At 42.3% G+C, this 22,725-nt stretch overlaps 1 protein-coding gene across 1 annotated transcript in view; it reads right to left on the reverse strand.

The window, feature by feature from the left end:
- Positions 1 to 22,725, reverse strand: part of PRKD3 (protein kinase D3) — an 85,463-nt gene that overhangs the window by 57,498 nt on the left and 5,240 nt on the right. The window lies entirely within an intron of this gene.

Here is a 22,725-nt window from a genome sequence, read left to right on the forward strand (position 1 = left end):
GAGTCACTATCAAAAACTTTGAGTTAAAGGCTGCTTTTCTATATAAAGAAAAAATCAGGCGGAAAACATTAAATTTTGAGGTCAGACTTTATAAATATGGCACAATAGGTCATGTACTCTATTCAGGGCTTGATCCTCTGGGAATACCAAGGGGCTGTACTACTAGGTGCAAGAGACTGGCAAAAGTCAACATAGGCACTGAGACCCAGTCTCCGACTCCAGGAGACAACATCATGTATTTCATCAGGAGTATCCACTGAGTTCACCTGGGTGGTCTCATACTCCTATTTTATAGCTTCTCCCTACCTGAGCTCTGACTAGCTCAGTCCTCAATTTATGAATATTTATGACTGTACCCATCATGGAAACTTAGCCCTGGTCTACACTACGAGTTTAGGTCGAATTTAGCAGCGTTAGATCGATTTAACCCTGCACTCGTCCACACAATGAAGCCATTTTTGTCGACTTAAAGGGCTCTTAAAATCGATTGGTGTACTCCTCCCCAACAAGGGGATTAGTGCTGAAATCGATCCTGCTGGGTCGAATTTGGGGTAGTGTGGAAGCAATTCGACTGTATTGGCCTCTGGGAGCTATCCCAGAGTGCTCCATTGTGAGCACTCTAGACAGCACTCTCAACTCAGATGCACTGGCCAGGTTGACAGGAAAAGCCCCACGAACTTTTGAATTTCATTTCCTGTTTGGCCAATGTGGCAAGCTGATCAGCACAGGTGACCATGCAGAGCTCATCAGCACAGGTGACCAGGGAGTCCCAGAATCACAAAAGAGCTCCAGCATGGACCAAACGGGAAGTACTGGATCTGATCGCAGTACGGGAAGACGACTCTGTGCTATCAGAACTCCATTCCAAAAGACGAAATGCTGGAATATTTGAAAAAAATCTCCAAGGGCATGAAGGACAGAGGCTATAACAGGGACCCACAGCAGTGCCGCGTGAAACTTAAAGAGCACAGGCAAGCCTACCAAAAAACCAGAGAGGCAAACGGCTGCTCCTAGTCAGAGCCCCAGACATGCCACTCCTATGATGAGCTGCATGCCATTCTAGGGGGTGCCCCTACAACTACCCCAACCCTGTGCGTGGATTCCGTCAATGGATTCTCACGCAACAGGGATGCGGATTTTGGGGACGAGGAAGATGAGGAGGAGGAGGAGGTTGAAGATAGAGCACATCAAGCAAGCGGAGAAACCATTTTCTCCTGACAGCCAGGACCCCTCCCTCCCCCCCCACCCCCCACCCCCAAGGTGGGCTTCCAGACCTTGAAGGTGGAGAAGGGACCTCTGGTGAGTGTACCTTTGTAAATATAATACATGGTTTAAAAGCAAGCGTGTTTAATGATTAATTTGCCCTGAAGACTTGGGATGCATTGGCGGCCAGTACAGCTACCGGAAAAGTCTGTTAACGTGTATGGGGATGGAGCAAAATCCTCCAGGGACATCTCAGTGAAGCTCTCCCGGATGTACTCCCAGAATCACCTGGTTGAAATAGGGGAATTTTATTAAGGGGACATTCAGAAGTGGCCGTTCCTGCTGGGCTCTTTGCCTGTGGCTTAACAGAAATCATCCCTGCTGTTAGCCACGCAGTGGGGGGAGGGGTGAAGCGAACATCCCAGAGAATTGGGGGGCGGGGTTAGTTGGGTTTGTGCTGCACGTTAACCCGAAAAGCCCAGTCCCTCCTGTTAAATGGCGAACCCAACAGGTGCTTGGTATGGTAAATGAGGGCACTGCTGTCTGAAACCATCCCCACATGTTATGAAGGTTAAAGAAGCCAAAAGACTGTGGCCTACCATGTCTGCCTGCAAGCCGAATTCTGTTGCCCGTCGGCCCTGTGTGTGTTCTCTCTCACACCAAACTGGCAGGCCCTCAATATAAGAGGCAAAATGCCACCTTGTAAAGAAAGCACACATGCTATGTAATGTTAACAGCTTGGCTCACCATGAAAGAGTCTACCCATTGTTCTCTAAAATGTCTTTTTAAATACTACTCTCCCTTTTTTCCTTCCCACAGCTGCAAATGTTTCAACGCTCCCCGTATCATCTCCGTCCCAGAGGCTAGTGAAGATTAGAAGGCGAAAAAAAAACACACTTGCGACTAAAAGTTCTGAGCTCATGCAGTCCTCCCACACTGAAAGAGCCCAGCGGAATGCCCGGAGGCAGACACTGTCAGAGTGCAGAAAAGCACAAAATGAGCGTGAGAACAGGTGGCGGGAGCAAGAGGAGAGGTGGCGGGATCAAGATGATCGATGGCGTCAGCGTGATGAGAGGAGGCAGGAAGCAATGCTTAGGCTCCTGGAGGATCAAACTGATATTCTCTGGCGTATTGTTGAGGTGCAGGAAAGGCAGCAGGAGCACAGACCGCCGCTGCAGCCTGTGTGTAACCAACCGCCCTCCTCCCCAAGCTCCATAGCCTCCTCTCCCAGACGCCCAAGAACACGGTGTGGGGGGCCTCCAGCCACCCAACCACTCCACCCCAGAGGACTGCCCAAGCAACAGAAAGCTGGCATTCAATAACTTTTGAAGTGCAGCGTGGCCTTATCCTTCCCTCCTCCGCCATCCCACCCGGTGCTTCCCTCTTCTCCCATCCTCCCAGACTACCTTGGCAGTTATCCCCACATTTGTGTGATGAGTTAATAAAGAATCCATGAATTTGAAACAATAACTTTATTGCCTCTGCAAATGGAGATCAAAGGGGGGAGGGGAGGGCGGTTGGCTTACAGGGAAGTAGAGTGAACTGGGGGGGTGGGGGTTCATCAAGGAGAAACAAACAGAATTTTCACACCGTAGCCTGGCCAGTCATGAAACTGGTTTTCAAAGCTTCTCTGCTGCGCTCTTCTAACCACCCTGGTGTCTGGCTGCGCATAATCAGCGGTCAGGCGATTTCCCTCAATCTCCCACCCCGTCATAAACGTCTCCCCCTTACTCTCACAGATATTGTGGAGCGCACAGCAAGCAGTAATAACAATGGGAATATTGGTTTCGCTGAGGTCTAACCGAGTCAGTAAACTGCGCCAGCAAGCTTTTAAACGTCCAAATGCACATTCTACCACCATTCTGCACTTGCTCAGCCTATAGTTGAACAGCTCCTGACTACTGTCCAGGCTGCCTGTGTATGGCTTCATGAGCCATGGCATTAAGGGGTAGGCTGTGTCCCCAAGGATAACTTTAGGTCATTGCATCCAACGAAGTGGGCATTCACCCACGAAAGCTTATGCTCCAATACATTTGTTAGTCTTAAAGGCGCCACAGGACTCTGTTGCTTTTTATAGGCATTTCAACATCCCCAACGGTTATTTTCTGGTCTGGAAAAAGTCCCTTGCTGCAGCCGTTCACACAGACCAGAGTTCCTAAAGATGCGAGCGTCATGCACCTATCCCAGCCATCCCAAGTTGATGTTGGTGAAACGCCCCTTGTGATCCACCAGTGCTTGCAGCACCATTAAAAAGTACCCCTTTCAGTTTATGTACTGGCTACCTTGGTGGTCCGGTCCCAAGATAGACGGAACGCATATCCCTATCACCCCACCAGAGTTAGGGAATCCCATTGCAGCAAAGCCATCCACTATGACCTGCACATTTCCCAGAGTCACTACCCTTGATAGCAGCAGCTCAGTGACCACGTTGGCTACTTGGATAACAGCAGCCCCCACAGTAGATTTGCCCACTCCAAATTGATTCCTGACTGACCGGTAGCTTTCTGACGTTACAAGCTTCCACAGGGCTATCGCCACTTGCTTGTGAACGTGAGGGCTGCTCTCATCTTGGTATTCTTGCGCTTCAGGGCGGGGGAAAGCAAGTCACAAAGTTCCATGAAAGTGCCCTTACGCATGCAAAAGTTTCGCAGACACTGGGAATCATCCCAGACCTGCAACACTATGCGGCCCCACCAGTTTGTGCTTGTTTCCCGGGCCCAGAAATCGGCGTTCCACAGCATGAACCTGCCCCATTAGCACCATGATGTCCAAATTGCCAGCACCCGTGCTTTGAGAGAACTCTGTGTCCACGTCCTCATCACCGCGCTGTTGTCGCCTCCTCGCCTGCTTTTGAAGTTTCTGGTGCTGCATCTACTGCAGGATAACGCACATGGTGTTTACAGTGCTCATAACTGCCACAGTGATCAGAGCGGGTTCCATGCTTGCCGTGGTATGCTGTCTGCGGAAAAAAGCGTGACATGATTGTCTGCTGTTGCTCACGGAGGGAGGGGCAACTCACGACATGGCTTACATGGTTGACTTACAGGGAATTAAAATCAACAAAGGGGCGGGTTTGCATCAAGGAGAAACACACACAACTGTCACACCAAAGCCTAGCCAGTCATGAAACTGGTTTTCAAAGCCTCTGTGATGCACAGCGCACCTTACTGTGCTCTTCTAATCTAATCGCAAACAGCCTAGTCAGCAAACAGTGCCAGCGAGCTTTTAAATGTCCAAAGGCACATTCTACCACCATTCTGCACTTGTTCAGCCTATAGTTGAACTGCTCCTTACTATTGTCCAGGCTTCATGAGCCATAGGAGCAAGGGGTAGGCTGGGGTAGGTGCGACCACGCAGTGCTACCGGCTGGGAGAGCAGCCTGAGGCAGAAGCCTCCAGCTGGGATGATATTCCAGGCAGGACTGAATCTCCATTAGACAAAACTTAAAGAAGAGAATGACCTGGAGTCATTCCCATTTTTGTCTAGATGCCCCCGACCGACCTCACCAAGGTAAGCCAGGAGCACCCATGTCTGCCCAGGCGCCCCCAACCAACCTCACCAAGGTCGGCCAGGAACACCCATGAGATGACAACAGTTAACAGTCGTATTGCACCGTCTGCCGCTGGCAAGGCAAGGAGATGCTGCTATGTAGCACTGCAGTACCGCGTCTGCCAGCAGCACCCAGGAGACGTACAGTGACAGTGAGCTGAGTGGGCTCCATGCTTGCCGCGGTATGTCGTCTGCACGGGTAACCCAGGAAAAAAGGCAAGAAACAATTGTTTGCCGTTGCTTTCACGGAGGGAGGGAGCGAGGGAAGGGGGCCTGACGACATGTACCCAGAACCACCCGCAACAATGTTTTTGCCCCATCAGGCATTGGGAGCTCAACCCAGAATTCCAATGGGTGGCGGAGACTGCGAGAACTGTGGTATAGCTACCCACAGTGCAACGCTCCTAAAGTTGACGCTAGCCTCAGTACTGTGGACGCATCCACCAACTTAACGTGCTTAGTGGGGACACACAATCGACTGTATAAAATAGATTTCTAAAAAATCAACTTCTATAAAATCGACCTAATTTCGTAGTGTAGACATACTCTTACTCTCCAAGTCATGCAAAAATACTGATTCGCCCAGTAACTACCAGCCCTTGCTTCTGGATGGTTTGGGGCACTTCAGGTAAATGGCCTTGAACCACCTCCTTGCATGTGTGCACAGACAGATACAAACAGAAATCTATTAATTTCTCAGCTGTCTCCCCCTCTCTGACTCTAAACAAATAAAACACTGCAGTGCAAAAGGCATGAGAGTTACATGAACATAAGGCTTTGATTGTTGTTACTTCTTTTGTTTTTCTGGGGATAGGGACTGGGAGTTACGTAACAAGGGAGAAGGATCAGCATGGGCAGCCGGTGATCCCCCTGCCCCTCCCCTTCGCCCCCCCCCCTTCTCCACTGCCCTTTTTGACCCCCCGCAGGAACCCAGAGCACCTCCACCACGGCCTCTGGCCTCAATGCTGGGAGGCAAGACCCTAGCCGTGTGGCTGCAGCGCCCCCAGGCCTGGAGCACCGAGCAGCCAGCCCCAAAGCACCAGGCAGCAGCGCTCCCAGCCCTGATGCGCCGGGCGGTTGGGTGGCATGGCTACAGTGCTCCCAGCCCTGGGCAGCCAGCACGGCTGCAGAGCCGCCAGCCCTAGTGCTCCGGGCAGTACAGCTGCGGCGCCCCCAGCCCCGGGAAGTGTGGCCCGGGCGGCAGCTTCCCTGAATCCCTGCGGGAGGCAGGCTAGCCAGCCTGGGCCAGGACAGAGCGCTGGGAACTGCAGGAGGGGCTTAGCCTGGGGGGGGCGGAGCGTGGGCGGGCCATGCTCAGCCGTTTGGGGAGGCACAGCCTGCTCCAGCCTACAATACCCGCCGCCCTGAGCAGCAGAATGTGCAACCAGAAAGGAAGAATGCTGGTGTCACAAGCAGGACACTGTAGGAAGAAGGGACAACAGTCATCAGAGTGAAACCTGTAAGTGTTCATTTCAACATCTGGGAACCAGAGACCATGGCTGCAGGTCTTAAAAAGACCCTTTTGGGAATATTTTCTATAAATTCCTGTACCTCTGGGTAAAAAAGGAACACGAGCCAAATGTAAACTGTGCAACAAAGAAATGCAAGGCTGGTTGTCAGGATGAAACAACATTATGAAAAAATGCTCCTCAAAAGGTAATGACTTTGAAGATGGATGTGGACATGTCTGAACAATCTGTATCAATTGGCTAGTACACTCATTCTTATGGACTGCCTACCAAGTCTTACTATGCTAGTAAATGATCATCTATACTACGGTCATAAATTTGTGTTTTGAGTGTATTCCTTATTTATGAATTTCAAAATGTCTGTTGAAAATATAATTGGTATATTAGTTTATTGAGAGAATATTTATCAATTACATGTTTATTGTTACTGCTGGACTTCTGAAATGATTTTGTTTATTGCTTGATGTAATCAAATATCGTAGGTGAAGATTTCCTGTTTAAAAGCAACATTTTATTAGGCATTTATGAATTTTAATATATATATATATATATATTTTAATTCCAACCTGTTTGGTATGTTGCTTGAGATAAAGGTTTAAATAGATTTAGATGATAATCCTTATGATGTATTAATTTTTTTCCTCTATAAAACAGGATTTAGAATTAAATCAAATCATTTACATAGTAGTACAAACAGCTGCTGTAGGAAATATATTTAATTAATCTCAGTTTTAAAGCAGTGTACTGAGTAATATTCAGAGTGATTTATTTTTTTACCATTTTGTTTCAGAGTCTATCTTCAACATAAGGGATTATGAATGTTCATCATCTTCAATAACTCTGAAGTTAAGTTTTAGGTGTCTGCTGGTACTACCAACAATGTTGCAACTAAATATTTATCAGACAGTAAATTACCTGTATCAAAAAAGACTTCCTTCATCATCCAGTAAAACCCCAAGGATGAGTTCATAATCAGGACCAGCAAATTCCAGCAAGACACCATAGCTGAAAAGATTGCTTGGTTTGTTTATGCAACAAATTCTCCCTTTCATCTTGTTCAGAACAAATATTTTGTTAACATTGTTCAATCATTAGGACCATGCTACACTCTCCAGAGCAGAGCAGACTTTCCTTGAAAGTTGCTAGATACAGTGCATGAGAAGGAAACTAAACAGTGTGCAAAAAACATTGACGAGAAATTCATTAATCTGAGTCTTGCTGGGTGGAGCAATGTACACAATGATCCAGAAATACATGCTTTTACAACAACAAAAGATGGGGTTGTTTATCTCACAGAAACAGCTGATACTTCAGGAAATGCTCATGCAGCAGAATACTTATAAGAATTAGCAATAACAGCTATGAAAAACTGAACAAAAATTCAAATGTCAAGTGCGTAGCTTTGTCACAAACAATGCTGCAAATGTAGCAAAGATATGAAAAATCTAGAAGATAATGAAGGAAACCTGAAACTTATAACATACAGGTGGAGTGCTCATTTGATGCTTCTTTTAGCCAAAGATTTAACTTTAGCTTTAGGAATGAAAGAAAACATTGCTGAAATTGCAAAAGACTTCCAGAAGCTGAAGCTGAAGCAAGGAGGAGGATCTACACTAATTATCCCCCAAAATGTATGATGGAATTCAGTGATTGACTGTTTTAAGCTATTTATTAAGAACTGGCCAATTCTGATGACAATTTGTGAAGAAAATCGTCACAAAATAGATGGAACTATTGCAGCCAAAGTAGTCAACATCAGACTAAAGAGAAATGTAGAAGATATGCTGAATATACTGAAACCTATTTCCATAGCTTTGGACAAACTGCAGAAAGTTAGCTAGTGTATTGCTGATGCTGCTGAAAGAACTTCAAGAAACACTGAAGAAAGAAATACTGAACAACAAAGTTAAATTGCAGGTAGTAAAGAAGCAGATGGATCAAGTACTTAACTCCATCTCATTTTCATGCCAATATTCTCAACCCAAAGTACCAGGGTAGACACCTGATGGTAGACATCTTGCTGAAGAAGATGCTGCTGCTATGAGGTGGGAATCTAATAATCACAAAGCAATCATGCCAACCATAATAAATGTCAGGGATAAAGGTGAATCTTTAAGCAGCACACGTTTGCTGATGATGTTTTAAAGAAAATCACACTACTGAGCTGGTGCAAGTCACTAGCTAAGCACCTTGAACCAGAGTTGGTTCAAGAACTAAACCAACTTTGGATAACAGTAACCTCCTCTGCAGGCACAAAGAATATTTTCTCGGACTAATTCATTCAAAGCTGAGAAATCGACTGAGTTGAGAAAGCAGGAAAACATGCCTTTCTCTTCCAATCTATGAATAAAAACAACGAGGAAGGGAATGAGATCTACCAGTTTTAAACATCTAAAGGACAGCCTAAGTAACTTAGGAGACTTGTATAATTTTCAAGAGACTTAGGCAAGGAGGAACTTAAATTCCAATCACTTTCACTTAGGCATATTTGAAAAATTTCCCAGTCTGACCTGAAATAATCAGTTTAATTCACCAACTACAGTTAATACCTCCGTTCCTTTAATAAATCATTTAGTAGTAAATGTGAAACATGTTTTGATATGGTTATGTATCCAAAATATTTAAAGTTGTTTTGATTAATTAATATATATTTTATATGCTGTTTTGTGCATTGAATTCAATTCCAGTTAACATCCTGATAAGGTCTGACACAAATCACAAGCAAAAAGTTAATTATAAGGAAATAAGCAATATATTTATTCACCATTTTCTAGCATACTAAAAATGTTCAGTTAATAAGAATCTGAAAATATTAAGCTATATAACTGCTTAAACAAATGTATACAGTTAAAACATACCCTGCTAGGTAGAAAAAAGATATACCACATCTACTATAAAGTAGGGCTGTCAAACGATTAAAAAAATTCATTGCAATTAATCGTGAGATTAAAAAAACAGTCGTGGTTTGTGGCAGTTTTAATCGCACTGTTAACCACAGAATACCATTTATTTAAATATTTTTGGATGTTTTCTACATTTTCAAATATATTGATTTCAATTACAACACACCCTTATTTCTGCGCTGCTGCTATGGCTCGTGGTGCCTGGCACTTGTCCTGCAGCTCATGGCAGGCTCTGTGCTCTTGCTCTCTGCATCTTGCTGGCCATCCCACAGCTCTCTGGCCACGCCTGGCTCACCAGGGTTGCTATTTCAGATTTTGGTTTGGTGTGAGAGTGTGTGTGTGTTGGGGGAAGACGGTTGTCTCTTTAAGAAGACCACTCAGGAGCCTGAATGCTTTTTCAGCCAGCAGCACCTGCTGTCGACAGCATTCGCTCGCAAGCCAGGAGCAGCAGAAGACAGGCTTACCCTGTTCCCGGACTCCAGCTCAGCAGCAAGCGGGTACATGAGCAGAGGGAGAACACCCTGACATCAGCCCCCGACCCTGACCCCCGCTCTGTGCAGCAGACAGGAGGCAGGCTCCTGGTCCAGAGCAGCTTAGCTGGGGCAGCTCCATTGGGGAGGGGGAGGAGGGAGCAACAGTGGAGCATGACAGAGGGAGAAGGGGCACCTCTGCCCTAGAGGCATGCACTGGAGTCCCCCTGGTGATAACCGGAAAATAACTGAAGTTCAAATGGAAAAGCTGATTAAAATTGATTATTTAAATTCAAGCCTTTCCATTTAATGATTTAAATTGCTGATTTCAATTGCCTTGATTTAAAATCAATCCACCCTGGCTAGCCGCAAGAGAAAGCAGATGTACAGTTGATGGTGCTGAGCAGATCAATTTGTTAATCCTTGTGTAATTCAAAAACGTTATCCTGAATTAGAATAACTATGTGTTCCACTTTTAAATTGTCAAAAATAGTGTACATCAGAGTTGTTAGGAAAAAAGCACGTGTACGTGAAATTTGCAGAGATTTGGAGAAATGGATTGGTGTTTCCTTGAAGGATATGGAAGAAACCCTGGTTGTTTAGCTAGAGGAATGCAAAGAACTAAGAGAGAAACAGGACAAATTTCTAGAAAGGAGCATTTAAAAGTGTTTCTTATGCCAACTGTAGGATTAGTCAGAAAATCCCCTGAAGAGTTGATATAAATCTGAGGCCTTTATAAATCTTGCTTCACTGTATCAGAACCACCAGCTGATTTTTCTAAGGCATTTTTAATCAACATATGCCCTAGATTTTAATATTTAAATTAGGGTCAAAATTTTACAATAAAGATGCTAATTAGCTACAGGAAGCCAAAACAGAGTAATTTATAAGCAAGTATATTTTGAAAATAGCTTGATCAACTGCTTTCTAACTTAAAAAAATAGCCTATCCTGAAGCAATCACAAGAATATATTCCCTGTGCAAAGTTACGAAAGAAACACACATAGGGATTATACGGGAAGTCTAAAAAAGAACTTAATATGGAGCTACAGCTAATTGGCTCCCTTACCCAGAGTAATTTTTAATGACAAGATCAATTTTTTCATAGCTTGTAAAAGATAGAGTTGAATGCCATTCTGAAAGGAAACCACTGATACAAATAACTGCTAGATAAACCAAAGAGAGTTGAGATAAAAACCCAAACTCTTTACCTCTCAAAATACAGGCCTTAACCAACTGAGCTAAGGAAAACCCTCTCATAGACTCAAACTTTAAGGCCAGAAGGGACTATCATCATCGTCTAGTCTGACCTCCTGTACGTTGCAGGCCACAGAACTTCGCCCACCCACTCCTGTAATAGACCCATAACCTCTGGCTAAGTTACTGAAGTACTCAAATCGTGATTTGAAGACTTCAAGTTACAGAAAATCCACCATTTGCACTAGTTTAAACCTGCAAATGACCCAAGCCCCATGCTGCAGATGAAAGCAAAAATAAAAAACAAGCTCTGCCAATCTGATCTGGGGGAAAATTCCTTCCCAACCCCAAATACAACAGTCAGTTGGACCCTGAGCATTTCACCAAGACCCAAAAGCCAGACACCTGGGAAAGAATTCTCTGTAGTAACTCAGAGCTTTCCACATCTAGTGTCCCATCACTGGCCATTAGGGATATTTGCCACTAGCAGTCGCAGATTGGCTATATACTATTGTAAGCAGTATGATCATACCATTCCCTCCATAAATTTATCGACCCCAATCTTGAAGCCAGTTAGGTTTTTTGCCGCCACTACTCCCCTTGGAAGGCTGTTCCAGAACTTCACCTAGTTTCGAGCCTAAACTTTTTGATGGCCAGTTTATATCCATTTGTTCTTGTGTCAACATTAGCACTTAACTTAAATAACTCCTCTTCCTCCTTAGTATTTATCCCTCTGATATATTTAGAGATAGCAATCTTATCTCCCCATAGCCTTTATTTGGTTAGTCTCTGCTCACAAGGTAGGTTTTCCATTCCTCTGATCATCCCAGTAGCTGTTCTCTGCACCTGTTCCAATTCATTTTTTAAAAAACATGGGATACCATAATTGCGCACAGTATTCCAGATGAGGTTTCACCAGAGCCTTGTATAATGGCAAAAACACTTTCTTATCTGTACTGCAAATACCTCGCCTGAAGCATTCTTGGTTTGCATTAACCTTTTTCATGGTCACATAACACTGGTCATTTATAGTCATCCTATGATCAACCAATACACCCAGGTCTTTCGCCTTCACAGTAGCTTCTAAGTAAGTCCCTAGCTTATAGCAAAACATTTTGTTATTAGTCCCTAAATGCATGACTTTACACTATTAAATTTCATCCCATTTCTACTACTCCAGTTTTCAACACCATCCAGATCTTTTTGTATGATATTCCGTTTCTCCTCCATATTGGCAATATCTCCAACTTTGTGTCCTCTGCAAATTTTATTAGCACACTCCCACTTTCTGTGCCAAAGTTATTAATAAAAACATTAAGTAAGATTGGTCCCAAGACCAATCCCTGAGGAACTCCACTAGTAACCTCCCTCCTGCCTGCAGTTCACCTTTCAGTATGACCCATTGTAGTCTCCCCTTTAACCAGATCCTTATCCACTCTTCAATTCTCATATTAATCCCCATTTTCTCCAATTTAGCTAATAGCCTCCCATGTGGAACTGTATCAAATGCCTTACTGAAATCCAGATAGATTATATCTTCTGCATTTCCTTTGTCTAAAAAATCAGTTATCTTCTCAAAGAAGATCAGGTTGGTCTGACACGATCTACCTTTTGTAAAACCAAGTTGTATTTTATCCCAATTATCATTCACCTTTATGTCTTTAACTACTTTTTCTTCCAAAACTTTTTCTAAGACCTTGCATACAATTGAGGTTAAACTAACAGGCCTGTAGTTTCCCAGATAACCTTTTTCCCTTTCTTAAAAATAGATACTATATTAGCAATCCTCCAGTCATAGGGTACAACCCCTAAGTTTACAGCCCATAAAAAACCCTTGCTATTGGGCTTGCAATTTCATGTATCTATTCCTTTAATATTATTTGATAGAGATTATCCAAGCCCTCCCCCAATTTAGTCGCATTAAGATGTTTGATTTTCACCGTAGATGTGGTCATTTCTACTTTCATTTCTTCATTTCCATTGCCACTCCCCAAAGCGCCTCATTACCCTTATTAAAAACGGAGGCAAAGTATTTATGTAGGTATTAGGCCACGCCTAGATTATCTTTAATCTCCACCCTATCCTCAGTGTTTAGCAGTCCCACTTCTTTCCTTGTTATTTATATGGCTATAGAACCTTTTACTGTTAGTTTTAATTTCCCTTGCAAGATCCAGCTCTGCTTGACTTTTGGCAGTTTTCACTTTTTCCCTATACTTCCTGACCTCCAAGAGGTAGCTTTTCTTGCTGAGCCATCCCATCTTCCCTTCCTTGTAGGCTTTCTGCTTTCTCTTAATCATCTGTTTGAGATGCTTGCTCCTCCAGCTTGGTCTACAACCCTTACTTACAAAATTTTCCCCCTTGCTTGGGATGCAGGCTTCAGATAGTTTCTGCAACGTTGACAAAGTAATTCCAAGTCTCCTCCACATTCAGAACCTTGAGTTCTGCAGTTCAGTCCACATCCCTAACTAATAGCCTTTAAAAAAAAAGTTTGCCCTTTTGAAATCAAGGGCCATAGTTGCAGATCTATTTTTGTTTCTCTTTCCATTTAGTTTAAACTGAATTAGCTCATGATCACTCAAACCAAGGCTGTCCCCTACAACCAGTTCTTCTATGAGGTCCTCATTACCTATCAATACCAAATCTAAAATGCCATCACATCTTATAGATTCAGCAACTATTTGGTGAAGAAATCTGTCAGCTATCATATCCAGGAAAATCTGGACCCTACTATTATTAGTAGCACTTGTCCTCCAATCTATACCTGGGAAGTTAAAGTCTCCCATAATCACACAATTCCCAGTAGTTTTTATTTCATTAAAAATATTAAAGAGGTCTCTATTCATATCCAAATTGGATCCCGGGGGGGGATATGCAGCATATCCCAAGCACTATCCCAGGGGAACCTCTGGTAGTTTTCTTCCCCAAAGTGAGTTTGACCCAACCAGACTGTTTTATCATTTCCATCACTTCTAATTTCTTTACAGTCTACCTCATCATTAACATACAATGCTACTCATAGAATCATAGAAAATCAGGGTTGGAAGGGACCTCAGGAGGTCATCTAGTCCAACCCCCTGCTCAAAGCAGGACCAATCCCCAGACAGATTTTTACTGCAATTCCCTAAATGGCCCCCTCAAGGATTGAACTTACAACCCTGGGTTTAGCAGGCCAAACCACTGAGCTATCCGTCCCTGTCCCCCCCCCCAATCTGTATTTCTGTCTTTCGTAAACAGCACATACTTTTCAATCTCTCCACTCATGACTACTAGTCCACCATGTTTCTGTTATCCCTTTAATATCTGGTTTCACTTCATGCACCAGTAGGTCTAGTTCCTCCGTTTTGTTACCCAGGCTCCTTGTATTGGAGTACAGACATCTTAGTTGTTTCTGCTTGGCTTCACCCAGATTTCTCACCAAATTAGATACAGCCATTCTACTGCCAGTATCGCCTACCTGCCTGTTAGCTTTGCTGGTATTGGCACTATCTTTCCTTATAAAGTCCATTCTCCTACCCACTGCTGTTCCTTTTTCCTTTACTGAATTCCCTCTTTCTTGATTTTCCTCCTGTTCAAAGTTAGAATCAGGAATAGAGATTACATGAGCATCTCCCAATCATCTCCTCTGGGTTCCTAGTTTAAGGCTCTTTTAATGAGTTATGCCAACCTCCATCTCAGAAGTCTATTTTCCTCCCTACTCAGATGGAGTCCATCCCATGAAAACAGTCCTCTGTCAACGAATGCCTCCCAGTGGTCAAACATCCCAAAGCACTGTCTGAGCCATCTGTTGATCATCATAATCTTGTCTCACCTTCCTCTTCCTCCTCCTCCTCCTTTAGGGAGGGGTAGAATCCCACTGAAGAGCACTTGAGCCTCCATTTCTTTAAGCGTATTCCCCAGCCTGGCATAGTCTCCCTTAATGTGTTCCAGCAATAAACTAGCAGTATCATTTGTACCAATGTGAAAGACAATCAGTGGATTCTTTCCTGATCCTATAAGGGTCCTCTTCAACATCAGGTCCACATCCTATATCTTAACTCTGGGCATCAGCTCGGGTGTCAGGCCTCTCTATTCTTAGTAGGGAGTCCCCCAGTCATGTAGACCTGCCTTCTTCTGGCAATGGTGTGATTCTCTGGCCTTCCTCCTGTTCCTTCTGGCTGCAAGTCCTCTTGTCTTTTGTTCCCTCTAGCAATCTTTTTGCAACTCTCCCTCTATCCTCCTGGGGCTCCACTGACTCTGTCTCCGTTGACTTGTCCCCTCTTCTTGTAGGACTAGCTACTCTTTTCTTCCTTGTCTTCCCACCTTGTACTGCCTGCTATGCCCCTTCTTCATTTTTCAACTCAGCAAACCTGTTCCTGAGCTATATTTCTCCTTCACTAGCCAGCCCTTTCCTCTGCATGATTCTTGTACTCTCATGCTTCCATGCTGGCTGCTTTCCTTACCCAGCAGTCTACTCTCACAGTTCTCCAGTCCAGCTTGCATTTGCAAGTTTTGACTTTTCCCTTCAGCCTCCTCTTGCCCTCCCTCCATCATCTGCTCGAACCACCTTCAAAACTCAACCATAGTCTCCACCTGCATCTCCAACCCTCTTCCATCAGGTCTATCAGGGACACTTAATACAAACAAAACTCTTAACCGTACCCACTCCAGAATAATATACATACTGCATCTTCTACAGCCAGTCATCTTCATTGTCTCTTCCATTCCTTAGGTCACTACCACTGTTGCCTCTGAATCTTAGCATAGCCTTCCTGTCTAAGCTCCTGTTAAGGAAAACAAAAAACAAAACAAAAAAACTCCAAAACAAAACCAGACCACCACACAGCCCCTCCCCCAAACTTCCCTGTTTTCCAGCTCTGTTTGCTAGCTCCTGTACGTGTCTAATCCTGCATAGTGGTGTATTGACTTTCTGCCATTGACATCAATGGGAGCAGAAGCAGTCCCTTACATAAGTGTAGTTTAGGACTCATGCTAAGTTACAATCAACTACTAGAGAGCACACTACCTATAAAAAAAACAATTACAACTAGATCCAACAATAGTTAATACATTGCTTAATTACAACCTCATTTCTCCAAATATATCCTATGCATGAGTTTTTAAGATTTAACCAGGGGAAGAACCTAAGGCAGACAATAGTGGTACTCTCCCATGAGCAGCTCATTCCTGACACCAAAATGAGTCACCACTCAGAGTAGATCATGAGCATACTGTCATAATGTGATCTATTTCTCATCTACTTTGATCAACAGTAAAATAGTTAATGCTCATATTTAAACTATCATAAGTAGGTTTCAATGTCAACTCGTGTATCCATATAAATAGGAGCAACAAATGCCTCTTATTAGGATAGTTTCAGGCTGTCTGCAGACTCAGGAAGACACCACTTACCATTTTGAAAGTTATCTTCAGATGTATGAACTAGTGGGGTTTTTTTTGTTTTTTTTTTTATAAATGAAAGCTTAGATTGTGGAACAATGACAGCCACCACAAAAAAGTACTAGCTAGTTAGCAACTGTGAGTCATCGCTATCCAACCCTGGATTTTGCTATATAGAAAATCTGAAGGGGCTATTAAGCCATTTGTGTACTAGAGACACGCTAAATATTATCCCATGAGAAATTTCAAATTGGGATTTTTTTTTTTAAATGACCACTAACTCAAAAAAAATTGATCAAGTCTCTTCAAACTTTGCAGAAAATGTCACTTTTGCCTTGAAAGTGAACTGGGCAATTTTCAAGCAAAAAATATTGGTAGAATTATACAAAGATCAAAGAAAGATTTACACTGGAACATAGCTGCACTATCAGGAGGGACACAGTGACCAATCAAAAAATAAAATCACACACGTCTGATTTTTATCTGCTATTGTTTCAAGCAGCAGCCAAGATTATCATAACAAAGGATATTTACATTTATTTACTGAAACTGACCATACCAAAGTGCTGTCACGTGCACAGTTTTCCCTCAATTAGTCTATTTCTTCCAATGCTTGTGTTGGTCTTTCACACAGGAACAAGAAACAAAACACTTTCATAAAATAGGAAAAATGTCAAAATCAGAAAAATTGGCAGGGAAACTTAGCAACAGGTATAGTTGGCACAGTTTCAAGGAAGCTGTACCTGTATGCCACCTCCGAGGTCCACCAAGGACATCCACTTTAGGCTTCCAGCAGTCACCTCTCTTGTTTGGAGACCTACATCTCACTAACTTTAGACCAGGGATTTTAAGACTAAACAGTACCTTGCCTTACACTGTGTTATCCCTGGCAAGCTAAACTGCCTCATCAGGCCACTGCCTGTGCTTTGCTTTCTCTTCAAAGACTATGAACGGTGTACCGCACACGATTGTAAGTTACCAGACAGCTCCTTCTAAGCAAGCACATTTATTCTTAAGGTAAAAATATTACAGAGAAAACATTAAAACAATAAATGAACCTACAACCATGCTAAAAAGCTTCCCAGGTCACCGCCAACTATAACCTAGGTTTCTGGTAAGTTTTAATCTTTCGAAACCCACAACCGGATTTTCTCTCTGATTACAAGTTTATCCATCTTACATCCAGAACCAGAATGAAGGCTGGGCACATCAACCATTTATTTATACAACTTTGGTCTCGGCCTTCTGTAACAGATGATCAGCAGACAGTGCCTCTCTCTTAAGGGCATAACTTCAAAAGGCTGCATAACCAGAACAGGGGAATTTGCATTAATCTCCTCTCCCTAAGAAATCCCAAGAAAATCCACATAACACTTATTGTCCCAGAAGTCCATATTTATCTACAACATTTTCAATATAGTGTTTTGAACTCCAAAGTCTCACATCTATCGCATCTTCCCCTTAAACAGGTTACATATAATCCTGGCCTGCAATAATACACAAACTTAATACAATGAGGTCTTCATCTTCCAAGGATATTGCAGGAAATTGCCATTTCTGTCACAGTCATATCTGAAACTACTTTTCCTTCTTGAAAATGACTAGCTTTCAAGTTGATTGTGCTCCTTCAACTACACTGCCCACCCACAAATCCTGCAAATACTTCAAGACCCTGATCCTGCAAACTCAATAAGATTATCATATGTGTAAGTTTTTAACAGATTGAGGCCCCAATTCTGATAAGACAAAACAGTAAGCAATAGTTCAGGGAAGGATGGAGAAGATTGTTATGAGAAGATATGAAGGACTGCTGGCAGAGGAGGTGGGCTATAAAGAGATGTGAAGTAAGCAAACAGAATCTTGCCAGACAATAACAGGAAGATTACTCAGAGTATGGAAGGAAAAATTATCAAAGGCAAAAGCCAAACCTGAAAAGAGGAGATCAAGGTAACAATCAGGTAAAAGGATGGAGAAGTACACAAAGATCCAGAGACACAGGTGGAGGAGACAAGATAATGTAGGATCTTGAATTTGATGCTGAAAGAGATGGGAAGCTAATGGTGAGATTCAAAAAGGGGACTAACACAGTTGGAGTGGAGAGAGAAGAGGACGACTTTAGTGTATCCAAAACATTATTGCTAGAGGGGTGAAGAAATGAGAACCAGAGATGCCAAACAGGGGAAGGTTACAGTAGTCAAGGTGTCCAGGTGCCACACATGGGTTTCAGCTGTGCAGATGACGTGGTAGGCTGGATTTTGAAGATGCTAGAGGTATAAGTGACAAAACATAACAAGAGATTGCATATGGGAGGAGAGAAGAGCAAAAAAAGATATTAGGATTGAGAGCCTGGCAGACAGAATGGAAAGGAATTGTTAATAGAGTTAAAGGAGGCAGATTAGGAAGAAAGAAGAAAATTGGGGAATGATATCAGAATCCAAGAGATAGATTGAACAAGAAATATGAGAATGAATGTAAAGAGCTAGATTTGGGAATAAGTGTGGAGGTGGTAGATGAAGCAGAGGAAATAGATGCGGTCAGAGAAAGAAAAGGAGGGGACTGAGAATAGAACCCTCAGGGAAGCCAACATATATGGCGATAGAAGGAGAAAAGGGAGAGCACAGAATGATGAAATCAAAGAGGAGAGAAATCTGAGGAGTGATGAATATAAATAAGGAGTGTCCCTTTGACTTTGCCAGGTGGTGATCATTAGTCAGGACAGTTTCAGGAAATGGAGGAGAGGAAGCCAACTTGGAAGGACCATAAAGAAATTGAGAGGGGAAGAAATCTAAGAAGTGTGAAAAAAACATCACACACTATGACTTTTAAGACAAAGGGAGAATAGTAGTTAGAAAGGAAAATGAGAACCACACACACACACACAAAAATATAATTCAAGGCAAAAAGAAAATCAGCCACAGAAGAGATTGCAGGTAAAGATAAGAGAAAGCCAAAATAACAGAGGGAATCAAGGATGACGAGAGTTGAGAAAGAATGGGAACAGGTTGCAAGGGTAGAGAGAGATAACAGAAGAGACTCTTTAGAATGGGAAAGAGGGGAGATCTTGCCAGAGATTGCTGTTCTAAAGAAAACAGGACAAAAAAAACTAAACTGGTAAAACATCTTTTTCTTATTTATAATAAATTTATGAGAAAACTGCCTCTACTTTATCTAGAATAAAGAAAATACTAGTTACAATTTAGAGCACACTGTCAGCTGAACACTTCACAAAATGCATTAAAACACTAGTTTTCTAGTGAGAGCTGCTAAACAGTTCTACTTTTCACTTCATTCCTGACATCAGAGGGTGTGCAGGGAAGAGAGCAGTTGCAGTTAGCAGCAGATTTAAATATTAAATCGGGTACTATGGAGGCAGCTCCCACATCTTACCAGATAGCAAGACTCGCTCTGCTCTAACACACTGGTTACATATGAATGTCTATTTTTAACAACATGCATTTTAAGTTTATATTTTTATTTGGTTACGTCTAAGGTTCTTCTCCAAACTCCACCCTGACAAAAATGTAGCTGGTACACAGGTAATCTAAATAAGGAAAGACAGAAGCAGTGCCAATTATGGTTCAGGCATGGTTGTAAAAATAAGGATAATTTGGGAACATCCCTGTCAGATTTAAAGAACAGTGACAACTTGACTTGTTTAAACTGCCTAATTTAAAAAAAAAATGTTCGGATACAGAATCCCCTATACACAGAATGCTCTGAATTTCAATTTGGAAAGGTTTATTTCTGCTCTCTTGATGATGTTTAAAAGGAGTTTTGAAGGCAAGTTCAAGAGCAAACCAGACATTTTTGGCCCTCCAATCTTCTCTCTCTTCCCCTTCCTCTCAGTGAAAAGGTATGCCCACTCCCACTTCAATTTCAATTCTGCTGCTGCTACTCTTGCAGGACCTGGATGAACTGAGATCCCCCAAGGGCAGTGCATGAAACAGGAAGTCCAACTGACCATTGTCAAAACAGCAAAACTGACTACACACAAAGTAAACTGGAAAAATGAAAACAGCTCTCTAATTTCAGTTATAGAACTTTTAGCTGTTACCTGTAGTAGCTACTATACTTTCTGATGGAAGTGTAGTTTTCAAGTATACTGAACTCCTCTAAGAGAAATTAAAACATGCTTGAAGATAACTGTTTTTAAGAGGGGCAAATATGAGGTATTTGGAAAGACTTGCAAAGAAATCCTGCCCCTGCTGCTCCAGGTTATGACGGGGAAAGGGCTACTAATCCGCACTCTGTGAGGACAGCTGGAGCCCCCAAACCAACATTCTTTAAAATTCTACTACAGCTTGTCCTGAGGTAGGGAGCTATTGAAGGTAGCCAGGCAATTCAACCTCAGATGCAGAGGTGTCTGAGGCTACAGAGACTGATCAAGAGTGGTTTCCCTCATCCCAGCTATACAAAGAAATAACATGCAATTGAAATATGACTTAGAAGCAATAATAAGAAACATAGGGAAGAAATACCGAGAGTAAAAGGAAACTATCAGTAGAGTTGAGAAATTTTTAAATAAGAACAAAAGTTAGAAACAGTTCAAAAAAAAATCACAATTCCTAAACTTCTACAAATTTACTATTAGCAGTTTTTTAAAAGTGTGCATCTCCTGAACCTGCATGAGAACAAGCTGTGTACTGTCCTGAGGCCGGGAGAAGTTAACTGGTCAAGAGAAGAGACACTGAGCCTGCTATGAAATGCCACAGGTAGGTGAGGCCTGAATATTACCAAATTACAAGGCATTCCTGATGGGACAATAAGTATCTGTGTGCAGAATAATTCTCAAAGTGTAAGCTTGAGAACTTTATGTTAATAGAACATATTTATGGATATAATTGTGGCTCTGCCACCTGACCTCAGGATCAGTTCCTGGCAGGATACAGTATTGCCACTTGTGCACTAGCTGCAAAAGTACTTATGAAAGGTAAGTCCAACACACACAAGCAGCCCTCCCCCAATTTCCTGGGCAGTTGTTTGCTGCCTGCACAGGACATGCTCTCCCTAAGCAGCTCTCTATTGGCATCATCAGTCACAACAGTTAGTATACAGATGCATTAAAGTCAGTTGGGGAGAGGAAGAGCAGGATCTTGAAACCCTAGCCAATTTTACAATATAACTGGCTCCACATATAATGTGCTTCTGAACTTGAGCTATGAAACAACTGTAGCTGAGGCCACGAAGAATAGACAGGAAGTGCCAAAATGAGAGAGAATGAACACAGTGAAAGGTGTCACAAGTGTGAAGACAGGAAGAAACAAGCATACATACAGATGCAAAAAGAGGGAGATGAAAGAAAAAGAAACAAGGACCATAAAAGGTTGGAAACAGTAGTGATGCTAACTTTTATGTCCTACCTATATTTTTTCCCCACCAAAAATTACATGGGTCATTGCCTGAACTATTTTTGGTAGCTCACAAAACTTCTGTGAAATCAATATGTTTACTATCTATCTTAAAAAAAAAAAAAAAAAAAAAAAGTGGAACACAGAACGAGAATACAAAAAAAAAAATCTTATGGAGAAGGGGAAATGCAATTGGATTATCTAGATACTGGTGCTCATATCGAGCTTACCTTCACCCTCTCAAAATCCTAAATAAGGGAAAAGAACACTGTATTCCAAGTCTAATAAGCCTATCTATTCATAACATAGTTCAGAGAAATAAAAACAATTACAGGCAAAGAAAAGCAACTTAGTCCACACTCCCATTGTGTTTATTTTCTCCCATGATTTTTCCTACTCCCCTTCTATAAAACTGTTTAATATAACAACTCATTTGAGGGAATAGATAAAATTAGGTTGGTTTTATTATTTGCTTGAAACTTAACGTGAACTTTAAATTTGGTTAATAGCATGTAATCTATACATAAATGCAACACATGAACATAAATAACGAAATGCACATTTCCTTTCTACCAACTCAGAACATTTTAGCACTACACTAGGGTTTCTCAATTTTTCCACACTGCAGACCCCCATCTTAATAGAAAAATTGTCTCATTGATACCCTCTCCTCCCACTGAAGAGCGTATTGCATCCTTGTGCCAACTATAGCAATTGCTCACATGGAAAAGAAATATTAGAAAAAGTATTAGCTGCCTTTTAATGAAATTTTGTAGTTGTAAACAAGAAGACCCAATACCATGTGACCCACCTGACCCCTGCAGACCACCAGCAATCATTCTGTGAGCCACCACTGGTCCAAGGACTACAGTTTGAGAATTGCTGTGTTATACCAAGAATACTGCTGAACAATGTTTTCTTCAACACAAATACATAGTGGAAACGACCACAGAAGAACACTACTAGAGAGCAGCAACACTGACTACAACCACAAGGGGAAAAAAATAACATGCTTTCTATATTATCAAAATTTATTACTGTATGAAGAGTCCAACTTTATTACTGCATTTCTATTGTTGTAGGATTTCAGAAGCCAGACATAAGGAGAGCCCACTTCCTTTTAACTGATACTCCCATCTTGGGAGATACATCTTTTAGCACTACATGGGATCAACCTTAACACAATTCCAACACTGGTCTTGTCTCTGCA

Source organism: Trachemys scripta, chromosome 3 (genome assembly GCF_013100865.1).
Source record: "Trachemys scripta elegans isolate TJP31775 chromosome 3, CAS_Tse_1.0, whole genome shotgun sequence".
Lineage (NCBI taxonomy): Eukaryota > Metazoa > Chordata > Testudines > Emydidae > Trachemys > Trachemys scripta.